We start from the raw sequence: 17,007 nt of genomic DNA on the forward strand, positions 1-17,007 counted from the left end.
AAGTGGATGGCTTTCATATAATAGTAACAAAATGTTGAAGAATTATATGTTATGACTTAGAAATTGTTTATTTGTTTTCAAATAAATTTTTAAATCATTTCATCCATTAAAATCACTAAAGTCAATTGCTATATTATTGGCACATGGGTCTTAACGTTATAGGATATTCAATCTGCAATTATTTGAGTCCGTTCCTTCTTAATTAATGTTAATTTATTACTTTAATATGATAATTAGTTGAATTCTTGTTTTTCCTTTCCTGGTTTGTACTACTTATTTTGATGGTGTGAAATGTGGTTTAGTGTTATGGAGAAAGTTACATTTTTAGAACAGTATTCTTTATTACAAATTTCAATACAAATATTATATGTTATTAAAATAGCTTTAAATGAATTTGACTGGCCTTAATAAAATCATAGTGATGAACAGTGAAATAAATGTTGGATCGTTATTAGTGCTTGGCTTGATGGTTGGTAGTTTTTAAACTTTGCAACTGTTTGCCATAATTGACTGCTTTTAAGTTTGAATTTGGAATGTGCTACACGAGTTTAAGGAGAAAAATTATATATATATATTTGAAAGGTATCATACTTTTGATACTAAATATTGTGAATTTGTCTTCTTTTACTAAAGAGGTACAAAAGATTGGATATTAAAATTCACTTGTAATCATGTGTCATCCTTGTAGGGATGTAAAACATAAAATCAGCTAAATAAAGGTTGTTATTTTGGTATTGGCTGATAAATAAAGTTTGTTATTTTGGTATTGGCTGATAATAAGGCTAAGAAACTTCTTAGCAAGTATTCGGGTTGTGATAAAATCAACGCATCTATATATTATAGTTGTCAAGCAGCGTTAGCTGTAGTACGAAAAAAAAAAAACTTTTGTTTGAGACATAAAGTGATAAACCAGTTGTTGTGAGATGAAATATTTACGTAAATAAATTATGTGTAGTCATAGGTGAACTTGATCAATTCACGGACTATTAGAAACATCGAGGGGAGTGAGAATAATTTTTGTTTTGTCAATTGAGAAGATCAATAATGATGGTAACCCAACCTATGTGATTGGAGATCCCATGAATTAGGTTCATATGGGTAATAACAAGTCTTTAGTTGATCAAGTATGCACTATTAAACTATGTCCCTCCTATGATGTGTGAATATAGTGCAATTCTGCAAGGCAAAGTGAGGTTGAGTTATAAACTCTTAATCCATTACCATATCCTTTATAGGTGGTGTATTGCTCTGCAGAGTACACTTGATGGGTGGACCTATATGAGTGTAGAGTGGTGCCGCTCCTATGAAATTGTGACAAATTTCTAGAGCACTCATGAATACCAGGACACGCGCACGGCCTCATAGCGCAAAACCGCGATAACGACAAAGATTGTGCAAATATAATGTGATAGAATAAGATGCTGGACTTACAAAAGAATTCTTGGATCATAGAAGTTCTAAACTTCACCATTTATTCTGTAAGTATAATCTTATTTTATCTAGGTCTGGTTCATAGTCTACGCGACACCAGATTCGACGCATTATACTCATTTATGAAAATCCAGCAAAACTTCTTATTTCATTCTATTCATTATTATTATTCTTTTTGAGATAGTGGGGGATTGTTATAAAAATGGTATTAATATCTCAAAAAGAAATGTCTAGATTCATTATTTAATGGGTATTAATATTTCATTCAATGGTGTTTTAAAAGTTGGCAGATTGTGCCTAAGAGACTATAAGGAAAAAATGGTGAAATCATTTTAACGGTTCTATTATCATTAATAGCCATTATTGGTCTTTACTATAATTTATTCAAAATAATGATTTCATGATGGAAAACGTATTTGACCATTTGAACGGCCTTCTATGGTCTTTATTATGTTAATAATATCTTGTTCCCTTCTCAACCTATATATATATATTCTATGTCTTCAACAACAAAAAGAACTAAGAGAAAAGAAACAAAGTAAAAACTTTTGAACACTTTTTCTTTATTTAGTGCTGGATACAAAAATATAATTTTTGTCAGTTTCTGTGCTCCTAGTTTATACTAGAAGAGCTTGTTAAATCCTGGGGATACACTTACACCAGGTGAATTATCCTTAAGGGCAGTGTTTTTTGACACGCCTCAAGCTACAAGAGTTTCTGTGATTTCCATAATATTTCCAACAATGATCACTCCAAATTGGTCTTGAAGATCCAAGAATCTGTTTTCGTTTGCTATTTCCTATCCTACTTTTCACGCAACTCGCATAGTTTAACAAGAAATATAATTTAAAGCTTACAATCATGGCCGTGTAATAATTTTTGTTAGTGGTGTCAATGGTTCGATTGGGTCGGTTTTTTGCAAAAATTTATATCATACCAATTTTTCGGTTACGTTACTATATATAATCAAAATTAAACTTTAGAAAACCATCTCAATGAGATCAGTTTTTCTTCAGTATCGGTACGGTTCGTTAATTTTTTTTATTTTTATTTTTGGAAAAATGACCTAATGCAATACAAAATATAAGCATTAAAGGGTGATGGAAGAAACAAACTGAAAACACTACATTATTGATGAATCTCACAAATACAACTATATCTACTTATAACTCATATGGAATACATTAATTACACTATAAATACATATATTAGTTGCTTCTTAAACAATATTTAAAAATTATTAAAAACTAGAACTGTACATTGGATTGATGGATCTTGCAGGTAGCAAGGTAACAAGCCAATAATTGTATGAAGACATGATAATTGGTGTTTAAAGAATATTTTTATCATAGGAAATTATTGAAAAGTAGAACTATATAAATAATTGTCATATAGGTAGGGTAATTGTACTAAAAATTAGTTAAAGAATTTGCAATATGAAGTTTTATGTAGTTACTACCGTTGCTAATTGGAATAAGAACTTTAAATATTTAAAAATAATTTAAACAAAAAGAAGAGGATAAAATAAACATTTTCGTCTTCCGGAGCAGTTGATGATATTATCGTGTACTAGTGTTTGAGATTTTATGTATTTTGTTTCAATAGGGTCGACGGGTAGGTTTAAGTTTTAATTATAGCCCTCTCCATTTTAAATTCATCCCAAGGCAAGGCCCGAGGACAAAATATCTAAAACTATGTATCAAAAATTCTGATATATAAAATATATTTCTACATATGTATTTATTCGGTTCGGTTCGGTATTTTTTATAAAATAAAAGACTCACCCTAATTATTCGGTACAATTATCGATTTATTTTAAAACCTTCAGTTTTATTAAAAAGAACCTAAAAATCGAGTCGGTGAGATACAATTCGGTCGGTTCAATCGATTTTTGAAAAACCATCAACACCCCTACTTTTTGTAGTACCTGTTCTTATACCGGAACACATACTCTTTATAGTAGTTGTCCTTTAATATCGTGTTAACAATCGAAATATGTTCGAAATAAAATTCCTCTTTTTGAGAGTTTCCATTTACCTGTGAATTTCATTAACTAAACTCATAAATGATACAGTAGAAAAAATAGGAGTAGCATTCGTTTCTCCTTGCTTAAATTAGCAACAAGCAGAACTAGTATTTACTGACCTTAAGCATTATTGGACATTGGAATGCCCCGTCATCATGTTATGAATAAAGGAGTACTCCCTCCAGTTTAAAATCAGTGAATTTTTGAGATGTTTTTTTTTGTCCTAAATAAGTGAATTGGTCAAAATATAAGAGGTTATTAATTAATTTTTTCTAAAATTAACCTATTTTTCAAGGGTCATTTGCACGATTGCCCTTCAAAGGCACTGGTCTTTAATTTTATCCCCTCAAATTAGTGGTCTTTAATTTTTATCCTTCACCTAATATCATGAGATTTGGGGTTTGAACCCGGCTCAATCAAAATAAAAAAATAAAAAATTCGCAAGCTAGAGTTTCATAACAAAGTTAGGCCTTAAGGCATAGTTTTGTAAAATTCTAACTGGAAAAAAAAATTGGCCTTAATGAAAACCTCTCCCTTAAGGTATAAGACAAAACTCTACCTTGAAGGTAGCAAAACTCTGCCTGATCAGATAGAGTTTGGGGCAAAACTCTGCTTTGCGAATCCAAACTCTACCTTGCGAATTTTTTAAATTTTATTTTTGACTAAGCAGGGATTCGAACCCGGAACCAAGGAGTTTTTAGCGAAGGGAAAAATTAAAGACCATCTATTTGAGGGGCAAAAATTAAAGACTAGTGCCTTTGAAGGGCATTCCGCACAAAAAAATGTACCTTTCAAGAGCTTTTCTATATCCCAACACTCACTATTTCAATAGTTAAGAAAAGTTTGAAAAACGAGATAGGGTAATTTAGTCAAATGATCATCTCATTAATGCTATTAATTAAATTCATAAGGGGTGTGTTACATTCCAACAATTCAATTATATTGACTCATTTTATTATGGAGTACCAAATCTAAAGTAGCTACCAAGCTTTTAGGTGATCAAAAGTTTTTTTTTTCTTTCGAAAAGGAGCTTAATTTTAAAAAGTGAGACGTTTGCTCAAGTTTTTCTTAGAGAAAGTAAGTAATTCTAAGGAGTAGCGGGAGCTGTTTTTCAAAAGCTAGAAAAATAACGTTTTCAAAAAGTATTTTTTTTTAAAAGCACTTTTGAGAAAATACATGTACAAATAATTTTTAAAAGCTTGACCAAACACTAATTGTTGCTATAAAATATTTTCTAAATTAATTAGCCAAACACAAACAACTTCCGGCCAAAAGTACTTTTTTGAAAAACACTTTTCAAAATAAGCTAATTTTAGAAGGTTCATTGATTATTCCATCCGATTCAAAATAAGTATCCATTTAGCCTTTAGCCCCTAAGAAAATAACTTCTAAATAAAAATATGTATTTTGACTAAACTACCTTTAATTAAAAGTTATCTGGTCATTTAACATTTAATAAGGGCAAATCTAAAAAAAAAATCGCTTATTTTGAACGAAAATAAAAGACTAAATTGACACTTACTATGATCCAGAAGCATTCGAAAGATTTGTGCGTTCCGTTCAACAAAACCACTTTCTTTTGTTTGTTCGTCATTTGATATCAATTGTATTAGTAAAATGAAGTACGGAGGAAAAAGGAAAAAAGAAAAAAAATCATAGGTTACAATCATATAAGTTGCAGTTAATCTGGATTGATCAATTCATCTTTGCTTGAATTTTGTCTTTGTGGAACTTGAATGGTACTTCCAAACGGTTGGTGGTCATTTCAAATTGTTTTTTTCTTCATATTGTATAGTATCATTGTTTTTACTGTATCAATGAATAAAATGTTTAAATATACAGTGAAATCTCTCTATAATTGCAGCATTTGTCCGAAAATTTCATGACTGCTATAGTGAGGTGCTGTTATGTATGTATACTAACATTTCATGTTTAGCTCTCATTTAGTTGTTATAAAGAAAAGTATGCAAAAAGTAAACAGTATTTTTATGTACTCTTTATATAAACAAAAGTATGCAAAAAGTAAACAATATTTTTTTGTACTCTTTATGTTATAAACGAAAACAAATACTTATTAATTTTAAAATCCCAATTGATTTTCATATTTCATTAATAAAAATTGAAAAGTCTAATAAATTACTCATAAATCCAAAACTAGTCGTATTGTACCAATAAAAGATTAAAATCTAAGCATATGCATTAAAAATTTAATTAATTAATATTTCAAGTTTGACGTAAAAATTATACAATTGTAGGTTGTTTCATAAGTTTTAATCTCTTAGTGATAATATAACACTTGAATTAACGAAGATTTTTTTTCAAACATTCGGTAAAAGAGAATTCAATAGTTTTCCCTTAAAGGCTAGCTGTCTAAGAGCTTTTTTTTAATCAAGCAAAAATATTACTAAAATATCTCCAAATCTAATTCAATCAGCTCTTCAAACAGCCAAATTGAGATTTTTCTGAGGGCGGGAGCGGAAATATACATATAGCGTCGGTTTTGTCTAAGAGTTTAACAGACAACTCTTCTATTTCACTCCAAGTAGCATTAGGTTGAGGTTCTTCATCAGCAATTTTGCTGTCACCTTCTGCATTCAATGTCTCTTGTGTTGTGAAAAATTGAGTTTAATATCTTAAAAAGAAGATTTTAATCCATTACTTTGTTATATATTAATGAGTCATTATTTTACCATATTAATGTGTTTTATGCAAATTGAATATGGCCATTGAATGACTATTATTGGCCATTTCCTTTTCTTAGTTTGGCAAATGGTATTTGACCATTGTCATTAATCTTTACTCCTATTTATTATTAATAATAGTATATTAATATAGCGTTAATGGCTAATGAATACAATTCAACCATGAATGGTCTTTAAACCGTTGGAGTTCTAAGTCTTTGTTGGTTTTCATTCCCTATATAATCTTCTTGTTTCATGTTGAAGAATTTTTTTTTAGGATAACACTTTATCATATATTTTGTATTGTCGGGTTTGTATGAGATAAATTTTTGTTAGATTCTGGCTCCTAGTTTTGTACTAGAAGAACTTGTTGAATCCTGGGGGATATACCCATACCGGATGAAATATCCTTAAGGACAGTGTCATTGGCATGCCTCAAGCCATTGGCATTCCTCAAGCTTAGAAGAAGTTCCTACAAGTGCTTGTGATGAAGATAAGTCTCTATAAGTGTTCGTGATGAAGAAAAGTTCCTACACGTGTTCGTGATGAAGTATTTTCCGTAAGATTTTCAACAATCTTAAGGATATTTTATACTATGTTCTTACAAAAAATACCAATTACAAAGAAGACTCGAATGACTGGTACATGCAGACAAGTGCACGTTCCTTGACTTCTGGAAGATGGCACTATTGTGTTTAAATTTGCGTTCAAAAGTCCGTGAAATTAAAGGGAATGAAAAGTTATTTTTTTCTTGTATTACTGTTTGATTTTGATTTTTCAATAAATTCTACTATGTTAAAATAAATTTTAATATGATAATTATTTTCCTGGATATGGAGTCAAAGAAGCAGACCCTTTCGTGGAATGGGGTCTGAAGGGAGGACAACAAGGGCGTACTCCGACAAGGACATTAACATTTGATCATAGCAGTATGGGTGATTGAAATGAAGGACAAGCGGACTTTTATGTTCACACAGGTAAGTGACGATATTATATGTCTATATTTTCGATGGAATTTTGTGTGGCCAATTAAGCCAATATATCCCTGGATGTGGATGTAGAAGAAGATTCGGAGAAATGATAATATCGCTAAGTAAAAATAAGTTTGACTAAGCGGATGATATAAATTGTAGTGGTTACTTCTCAAGCAGATCTTGTGGCTAATGTGAGAGATTGGTGGTCAGACTTTGGTGCTAGTAAGCATATGTGTGCTAACTAAATTAATTTTGTGTCCTGAACCCCATTAGTTGAAGAAGAAGAGTGATTTTAGTTATCTTGGTGAGTCAAGAACTACTTAAGTTCTTGCAAGTGAAAAATTCTTCTTCAACTCACATTTGAGAAAGGAAAAGAAAAAATTGATATTATATGAGATGGTACATGTTTCTAATGTGTGAATCAATTTAAGTTTTATGTGATTATTGGGAAAAGTTTGGTGAAGATTTTATTTGAGCTTGATTAAGTGTTTTTAAAAATAATGTTCTTGTGGGTAATGAGTAGTATAACCGTGACTAATATGCGTATTTTTCAAGATGAAAACACTAATACTTAGGTTTAGTTGATTGATTCATATAATTTATGGATGTTAAACTTATAATCTGTTTAGTTTATCTTATATTAAAAAATGCAAGGTCCTATTTCTAATATTTACATTTTATTTAATGATATTCTAAATGTTATGAAGGTTATTTGATATTGGTAACAATCTTTACTACTAACATTATTGCTTTGAATTACAGCAATTGCTTTGGACTAATTCTACTTTCGAAAAGCGTGCCTGTCTATTTGAATGGTCCTAATGATCTTTATTATATTCGAGATAATGATGAAGTATTTGATATATTTTATTGATGTATAAAGTTGACCGTGAATTATTGATTTGGTTAGCTTGCTAAGATTATACTTCATGATCCTAAGAAAAAGAAAATATGGTTTAAGGTTTTTTTTCACTGTATAAAACTATAAATGTTCCATGTACAGCTTTTTGATAACTTATGTGATGTGAAATAAAAAAGAATTGTTGAGTTTTTGAAGAATATAATTTTAAAAGTGATAATTTCACATGGTCTTGTTGTTCATCTGATTATTGAAATGCATTAAAAAGATTTTAAAAATATTTGAGAGGTGCTATAAACTATGATATTAAATATAGTGGATATTCCGCTATATTGGTGGAACAATGATGCTAATTGAATTCTTGATTTAGTCGAGACAAAATTCAGTGTGAGTGTCATAATATGAAAACCAGCCAAGTGGAATCTGGATTTATTATTTAGGAATTGGTCGGTGGTGAGACTAAGTGGTTAAGAGACCTTTTAGTGAGTACTCCAATTGAAATAAAACCAAACCAACATCTTTTGTGTCTATACATTGTGGTTGCCAAGTAGCAATAGCTATAGTGAAAAATAAACATTTTATTGGCAAAAATATACATATTTATTTGAGACCTAATGTGTTAAAGCAGCTGCTATGAGATGAAATTGTTTATGTAAATTATGTGAAGTCGGAGGTGAATCTGATCAATTCACAGACTATAAGAAATATCGAGGGGAATGGAATTTTTTAGTCAATTTAAGAAGATCAACAATGATGGTAACTCAACCTATGTGATTGGATATCCCATGAATTAGGTTCATATGGGTAATAACAAGTCATTAGTTGATCAAGTGTGCACTATAAAAATTGTGTCCCTTCCTATGGTATGTGAGTATAGTGCAGTTCTGCAAGGCAAAGTGAAGCTGAGTTGTAAACTCTTAATCCATTATCATATCCTTTATAGTGGTGTATTGCTCCGCAGAATACACTTGATGGGTGGACCTATATGAGTGTGGAGTGGAGCCGCTTCTATGAAATTGTGACGGATTTCTAGAGCACTCATGAATACCAGGACACGCGCATAACCTCTTAGCGCAAAACGGCGATAACGACAAAGATTGTGCGAGTATGATGTGATAGAATAAGACAATAGGCTTACAAAAGAATTTTTGGTTCATAGAAGTGTTACACTTCACCAATTGTTCTGTAAGTTTAATCTTATTTTATCTAGATCTGGTTCATAGTCTACAGGACACCAGATTCGACGCATTGTACTCATATGTGAAAACCCAGCAAAACGTGTTATTTCATTCTATTTCTTTTTATTCTTTTTGCGATAGTGGGGGATTGTTGTGAAAAAATTGAGTTTAATATCTCAAAAAGAATATTTTAATCCATTATTTTGTTATATGTTAATGAGTCATTATTTTATCATATTAATGTGTTTTATGCAAATTTAATATGGCCATTGAATGACTACTATTGGCCGTTTCCTTTCCTTAGTTTGGCAAATGGTATTTGACCATTGTCATTAATATTTACTCCTATTTATTATTAATAATATTATATTAATATATCCTTAATGGCTAATGAATACAATTCAGCCATGAATGGTCTTTAGAACGTTGGAGTTCTAAGTCTTTGTTGGTTTTCATTCCCTATATAATCTTCTTGTTTCATGTGCAAGATTTTTTTTTTGATAACACTTTATCATATATTTTGTATTGTTGGGTTTGTATGAGATAAATTTTTGTTAGATTTTGGCTTCTAGTTTTGTACTAGAAGAGCTTGTTGAATCCTGGGGGTTACACCCATACCGGGTAAAATATCCTTAAGGACAGTGCCATTAGCATGCCTCAAGCTACGAAGAAATCTCTACAATTGTTCATGATCAAGTATTTTCCTCAAGCTTAAAAGAAGTTCCTACAAGTGTTCGTGATGAAGAGAAGTCCCTATAAGTGTTCGTGATAAAGAAAAGTTCCTACACATATTCATGATGAAGTATTTTCCATAAGATTTCCAACATCTTGTTCTTTTACTCCAATGACTTGTGCAATAATCTATTCATCAGTATAAGTTTTTAAGGATTGGACGTGTTATATCAAACACCATATAAGTGGTAGCATCCTATGATTTATTTTTTTTTGGCAAAAGATAGCATCCTATGCTTGATTGGTGTTGACACTCAATTTTGTCCTACCTTTTCTCCGAAATACCTATTTACGCTTCCAATATTTTTTGGCAACTTTAAGAAATAATTATTTATATTTTTATTATAATTATTAGCTTTTATTAATATCGACATTTCATTATCCTGTTATTATCTTTTATTACCGTTACTACTACCACTATTATTATTATTATTATTATTATTATTATTTTATTATTATTATTTTATTATTATTATTACTGGCATTATTATAATTTGCATTATAATCACTTTAGCGTTTTTACCAGCCTATGCACACGTATCACATTTATTTTCGCACAATTAAATAATAGCGTTTATTTACTATTGATTTTTAAAATATTATTGCACGGCTATTACGACGTCATGTAATTTTATTATTTGAGCAACTGATAAATATATACTTTTATATTAGGTAATATTTAGCACGTGTTAGTATATAGTTATTTAAATAAATCTTTTAGTTAAATGTAGTGGCCCGAACTGTTTAGCCAATATTAGCTAAATTCGAGCCCAATTAACCCATACTATTTTCGAACATATTCATAAAATCAGCCCACATTTTAAATTCATCCGACCAGCCCATATCTTAATTTATCCACTCAGTCCCCTGCCCGCAGCATAGAAAAAGATTATGGGCTGAAGTCCAGTGGCAGAAATGGATTGCAGCAGCGGCCTAAATGGGCCGATCCATTCAAATATTCATCCCTCTATTCTATTTTTTTCTTGTGCATTTAATTTGCCTTGTATGACTCACATTTTGTTTTGTTTTATTTTCTTAGCTTAGATGAACCTTAGCGGAATTAGCGGGGATAATTTTAGTGGCAATGGGTAGTTAGTTTAAGGGAAAAGTTAATAGTTAATTCCATAAGTTTCATTTTCTTATTTTTATGTTAAAATATTATCTATAATATTTATTTTGGAACAGTTAATTTTCAAGAGCATGTCTTTACAATATTTCAAAAAAATAAAATGTAGGATCTATATCTGTTCTTGCTCTATAGTTCCATGCTACAAATATATATATATATATATATATATATATATATATATATATATATAAGTTCAAATACATTTTATGAACATTTTTTTTAGAGTCACCCAATCATATATTTAGCCAAATATAGTTAAATAAAATTAATAAAAAAGAAAGAAACTAATGCCCCTTTTTCATCACATTTTAAAGAAAACAAGTCTAGGCATTTCTACATCACCATATTACTATAATATAAATTTTATCTAAAGTTCACATTTGCTAAAAGCTATTATTTATAGGCAAGTTATTATATTTTCTGCAAGTTTCAGTTTCAATAGCATTACTATATTTTCATTCAAGGCTTTAGCAACGCTTTTTTTTAGGTTTTATTTAGCGTTCAAAATCTTCTCTTGCACAAATTATTATATTTTTTACAAGTATTATGTTTAATAGCATTATTATACTTTCATTGCCTTAACAACATTTATAAATCTTATTTTAAATGACATTTAAAATCTTCTTTTATGCAAATTATTATATTTTCTCTAAATCTTATTTTAAGCAACATTCTTATATTTTTCTTATAAACCTTAGCAACATTTCTTAGCCCTTTTCTTAAAATTTAAAGCATCTTATTTAGCATTAATTAATTAACCTAAGTTTGGCCGGATAACCGTAATTAACGGATTCTAAAGGATGCCTAACTCCTTCCCTTTAGGATAATATAGAACCCTTACCTAGAATCACACTGATTAAGCAGACTATTAACATATATTTAGTTAGCTTTACCTTAGTTAATAATTAGGTGCCCTAATTCACCTTAAAATCAATTAGGTGGCGACTCCTTAAAATAAACAAAAGTAAGAATCTCCAATATGTTGTACTCCCACGTTAACCCGTTTAAATGGGGTATAACAATTGATGTTATGAGATAGGATTTGTGCTATAATTTTTTTTTAATTTAGATATTTGTACTTAAAATTTATCATGTGCATGACATTAATAATGATTTATATAAATATTTTGCAGAGGCGGATCCAGGATTTAAATTCTAGGGGTTCAACCGTAAGAATTTTAGTATTGAACCCATTATATCTTTAAAGTTGTGGGTTCATATCTACTATTTATTAAAATTTTCATAATTTTTGCACATAAATTTATACTCCACATCGAAAGTTATGGGTTTAATTAAACCCCCATTTATTATGCTAGATATGCCCCATGATATTTTGTATATATAATATATTTCCTACAAAATATTATTATACAATATTGAGTATGACTGTTATGGAGAGGTAATTTTACAAAAAGCGTACCGTTATAATGAGTGCCATTGCTATTGTAGGTAGAATGCTATTATAGAGAAGTAAAATATAATATAAAAAATCGGTTTCGGAAAAAATCAGACCGTTATAGTGAAATATTGTTATAACGAATGTCAATTATAGAGAGTTTTGACTGTATTGTATTGATTGTTGTGGTTTCATAACATCTTTATTGTTTGGTTTGACTGTATGACACTATATATAGTATCGTATTATATTGTTTTGTATAGTATTAATGAATACAGTGTTTGGATAGACTATATTATTTTTTGTCGTTTAATAATGTATGGTACTATATAAATTATAGTATTATATTGTTTTGTACTATATTAATGAATACAACGTTTGGATAGACACTATTGTTTGTTGTGGTTTAATAACCTCTTTATTGTTTAGTTTGACTATATGATACTATATATAATATCATATTATATTGTTTTGTACTGTATTAATGAATATAATATTTGGATAGACTCTATCGTTTGTTATGATTTAATAACATCTTTATTGTTTGGTTTAACGGTATGGTACTGTCTAATAACATGTAAGTTTATCAAAATATCCCTAACTCTTAATTACAAACTATTTATATATATTTATAAAACTAAAGTAAAGGATAAAATAAAAACTTTTAAAAATAAGTAAGCGGTGGGTGGTGATGATTGGGTGGGTGGTGTGGGGTGAGAGTGGAGTGGAGTTATGGCTGAGTGCTGGTGAGGGATAGTAGGGTAGGGGTAGGTGGGGTGAATGAAGTGTGGTATAATGAAGAAATCATATATTATCATATAATAGTAGGACACAAGCCCACTGATGTGATATCACATAGCCCGCTGATGCGGCATCACAAAATCACAGGGTCTATTTATCTATTTTTACATTTTTGCCAATTAATTCCCATAGGAAAAACAGTGCGAAAAGGTTCGATAAACAGAAACGACGCTCCATCTGGGATAAAAAAAATGTGGCTTTACCAATTTTCCCTTATCCCACTCGCTGTGTCTCTCCTCGGTTGTTCTTCCCCTCTTTGCTTCAGCAGTTATTGCAAGAACAAGCTGAACCAACAACTCTTTACTTCAGCACTTTTTGCAATAGAAACTTAAAATATCTTCTCCAATTGACCAGGTATTCAACTTCTGTCGCAACCATTTTCTTTTTAACTTCTGTCGCATTCAATTACTTAAAATTAGCTATATGACTCCCTTATCCTTTGGAAAAAGAAAAAAAAAAAGAAACCCCATATTGTTAGGATTTGTTAGGATGCTCACTTTTTTTTTTTAAGGAAACCAACAAGAAGGCGATGAAAATGGCGCTGTCACAAGAGGACCAGGGTGTTTGATGACCTTTCTCAACCTTAAAATTATCTAAAAAATTCGATGGTCAAACTCTAATGGACAAAGAGGTACTTTTTCTTACAAGTCAGCCTCTTTTTCCTTTTTGTATAGACGTCCGTAGATTTTACTAAGCAATCTATGTTTATAACGGGTTGGTTCGCATGAAACTGGGTTTCGGGGTTCTATTGGAACTTGAAGATGAAATATTTCGGCTTTTCACTCTAAGTTTCTGAATAATGCTATATTCATTCTGTCACTCTTTCAGGTGTCTTTTTTGAGTATGTGCTTTGATGCATTCATTAAGTGTGACTAAAAAAAAAAAAAAACGACCCCTGAAAACAAATGCTCTCGACTGTCTCTCTTTATTGTCTCTTTGCTTTTCAATTTGATGTTACTTTTATTGGCCTCAAAGCAACAAGTTGTGTGAAAATTGCCAACTTTTCTGCTCCATCATCAAAATCCCTTTGTCTTGAAAATGTAACGTGATTGTCAAAAATTAGAAAATAAGTGCAAAAAAGATCCCTGAGGTTTGTTAACTTGTTGGTTTTGAAGGGTTAAAAAGGTACAATTAATAGAGATCAATTGTTCAAGTGATCATAGGTTTTATTTAGATGGTTATCTGAAATATGCAAAGAAGTTCAAGGGGGTATCTATGTATCTAGCCCGTAAAGTATAATATATCTTTGTTATCCAGTATTCTTGATTTCTGATTAATATTAGGTTGGTTGTAGCAATGAATTTGGTAATGCGTCTTTTTGTGAGATCCAATGAATCTCAAATGGTTTATTATTTAGTTCTAATCCAACTTTTCCAGCATAGCTAATGAGATTAACATGTTTGCTCAATCTTCTTGAGTATTGCTTTTAGGTTGGAGTGTTTAGAGGGAAACATTTGTCAATAGTATCTAAGGTAGACCCGCTTTGGTGTTTAGTGCATTTTCATCATTATTTCTCATAGTATTTTCACTCCATGAAACATATTTGACATTTTTTGAGAAAAACACTCAGAGAACACAGTGAAGCAAGTAATGTTACAACTTTCTTAGAAGCAGAATCAAAGTTTTATGATTGATCACTTCTATATCACATCCTAGAATGCAACTTACAAAGCTTCCCATCTGAGCAACTAAAAAAAATTAAAAGACATTTTTCCGCTCTGAATACTTTTTGGGAAATCAACTAAGTACAAGATTAGTTCTGATATCGCCCATTGCAACATAGTGTTAACTGAAGGGTATTTGCAATGACTATGATTTCACTTAGTATGAATTCCCTTAATTGAGTGTTCCAATTCAATTTGTTATGAATGTATAGTGAGATCAAGATGAGTTTTTTTTTTTAAGTTCAGACTCAGATAGAAACTACTGCATATTGACAACAAGAATGCACAAGAATTTTCATTACAACAAAAGAAGAGACACTAAGAAGTTTCTCTTTGTTAGATCTTTTTTCTTGGGAGGTTATTTTTGTTGTATTTTTGGCAATTATAATGGAATTCAATATCATTTAAACGGTTCTTTATCTCTTGAACCCATGGCTTGGATGTATTCCTGGTTCCATAAGAATTTTTAATATAGGGAGATAGAAGTATCGGATACCATGAAACTTTAGATAATGGAAAGTTCAGTTCCGTCCACAATAATGCAAAAGTTGTGTCCTGTTGATATTGGATTACGGTTATCTGTACGTTCTAATTTCTGGTAATGCTTCTGTTGCACCAGATTGTGTCCTGTCCTCTCATTGTGGATGATGCTCCTCTTCCTTTTGCGATTACTATGGTGAAAAGGAGTTGTGGTTATCACTAAATTTTGTATCAAATAAGCAGCACAATGATATGTTGAAGGAGAGAGGAAATAGAGATTGAAGCAGAATTCCTCAAAGCTTTCATTAGTACAAGGAGTACAAAAATTTATTTATTCGGTAGCTACTTACAGGTGTTTTCTTTTCGTTAATTAGTATAATATACATATTACTCTTCACGAGTTTCTCTTTGTGCGATAAAAAAATCAAAATTAAATGGGTTAAATGATGTTATTTGCTTGATAGATGGTTGTATTGATTTCCTGTTAAAGGCAGATTTTCCTGTATTACCTTTCTGATAGTAAGACAAGATGGAGGATATATTTCTTTTATTTAGATGAATCTAGAGGTTTTACATTTGAAAATGTTTTTTGAGTGCCTTCATCAGCTTCGTCTTTTGTACTACTCACATATTTGGAGTTAAATAACAACACTACAATCTTATCTTCTGTCGTAGTTGAAGCCAAAAAAAAAAATACAAATAAAAAAAAGTTTCACTGGCAATGTTATCTTACCCATTATAATTGGAAACGTATTTAATTACTTAATATCTTTTTAAAATAAAAGTTAAAAAATATTTTAATTTTTTTCTGATAAATATTTTCCATTTTATCCCAATTTCTTTCCATATTTTTAAGTCTATGGTCCTTTCATTTAATTTACTTGTTTTGTAAGTTGGATGAGGTTTATACGACTGCGCAAAGCACAGACAAATTTTAGTATATATATAATTGCAAGACATATGCCCGATGATGTAGCATACCTCATTATCAAGAATTCTCTTTATCGTTTTCCCCTTTTTTGATTTTTCTTATATTATTTTTATTTATTTTACCATAACTAACACTTACTGTCTCTTTAAGCGTTTCCTCCCGAAACTTCTCCACTGTTTCCTTCCGAAACGTCTCTTTCAATATCGTTTTCCCGACAAATTTGTTATTCCTTCTTTATCCAAATGCTCTATTAACGGTGAACAAAAATTGCCCTATCAATGATGAAAACCGTTCTACACTAGAAATACCAGAGTACGTTTCTTCTGTTTATAGAGCCGTGAAGTTGAGTAAGAGTGAGAGAAGCGGAGACTCAGAGAAGAAAGAGTTACAAGCGAGTATTCATCGTGATAATTTTGACGAATAATGTCAGTTTTCGGCGCCGGTGATGGCATCAAGTCCCCACCGAAGTCGAAAACAAGGCATTTTCCAACTACGACGTAAGTCTTTCCGCAACGGGGGCTTCGAAATTGGTTCACAAACGGTTGCCTTTGTACAGAGGTTGAGCTTTCTGTTTTTACCTTCTTTCTTTTTTTTGGACTATATTTTAAAATGTTCAGAAAATTACAAGGAGGTATCGAATAAAGGCAGCCAAGGAAGTAAATAATAAAAAGGGGCAAAAAGGGGCAAAAATACCCCTGAACTATTCGAAATAGGTTATCTATATC

General features: G+C 30.6%; 1 long non-coding RNA gene across 1 annotated transcript; it reads left to right on the top strand.

Annotated features, from left to right (window-relative positions):
• Positions 1-13,346: 13,346 nt before the first annotated feature.
• Positions 13,347-15,885, top strand: LOC132604383 (uncharacterized). The gene is made up of 3 exons (XR_009568709.1): positions 13,347-13,561; positions 13,719-13,838; positions 15,491-15,885. It is a non-coding gene; the product is annotated as an uncharacterized LOC132604383 (long non-coding RNA).
• Positions 15,886-17,007: the final 1,122 nt, after the last annotated feature.

This window comes from Lycium barbarum, chromosome 7 (genome assembly GCF_019175385.1).
Source record: "Lycium barbarum isolate Lr01 chromosome 7, ASM1917538v2, whole genome shotgun sequence".
Taxonomy (NCBI): Eukaryota; Viridiplantae; Streptophyta; class Magnoliopsida; order Solanales; family Solanaceae; genus Lycium; species Lycium barbarum.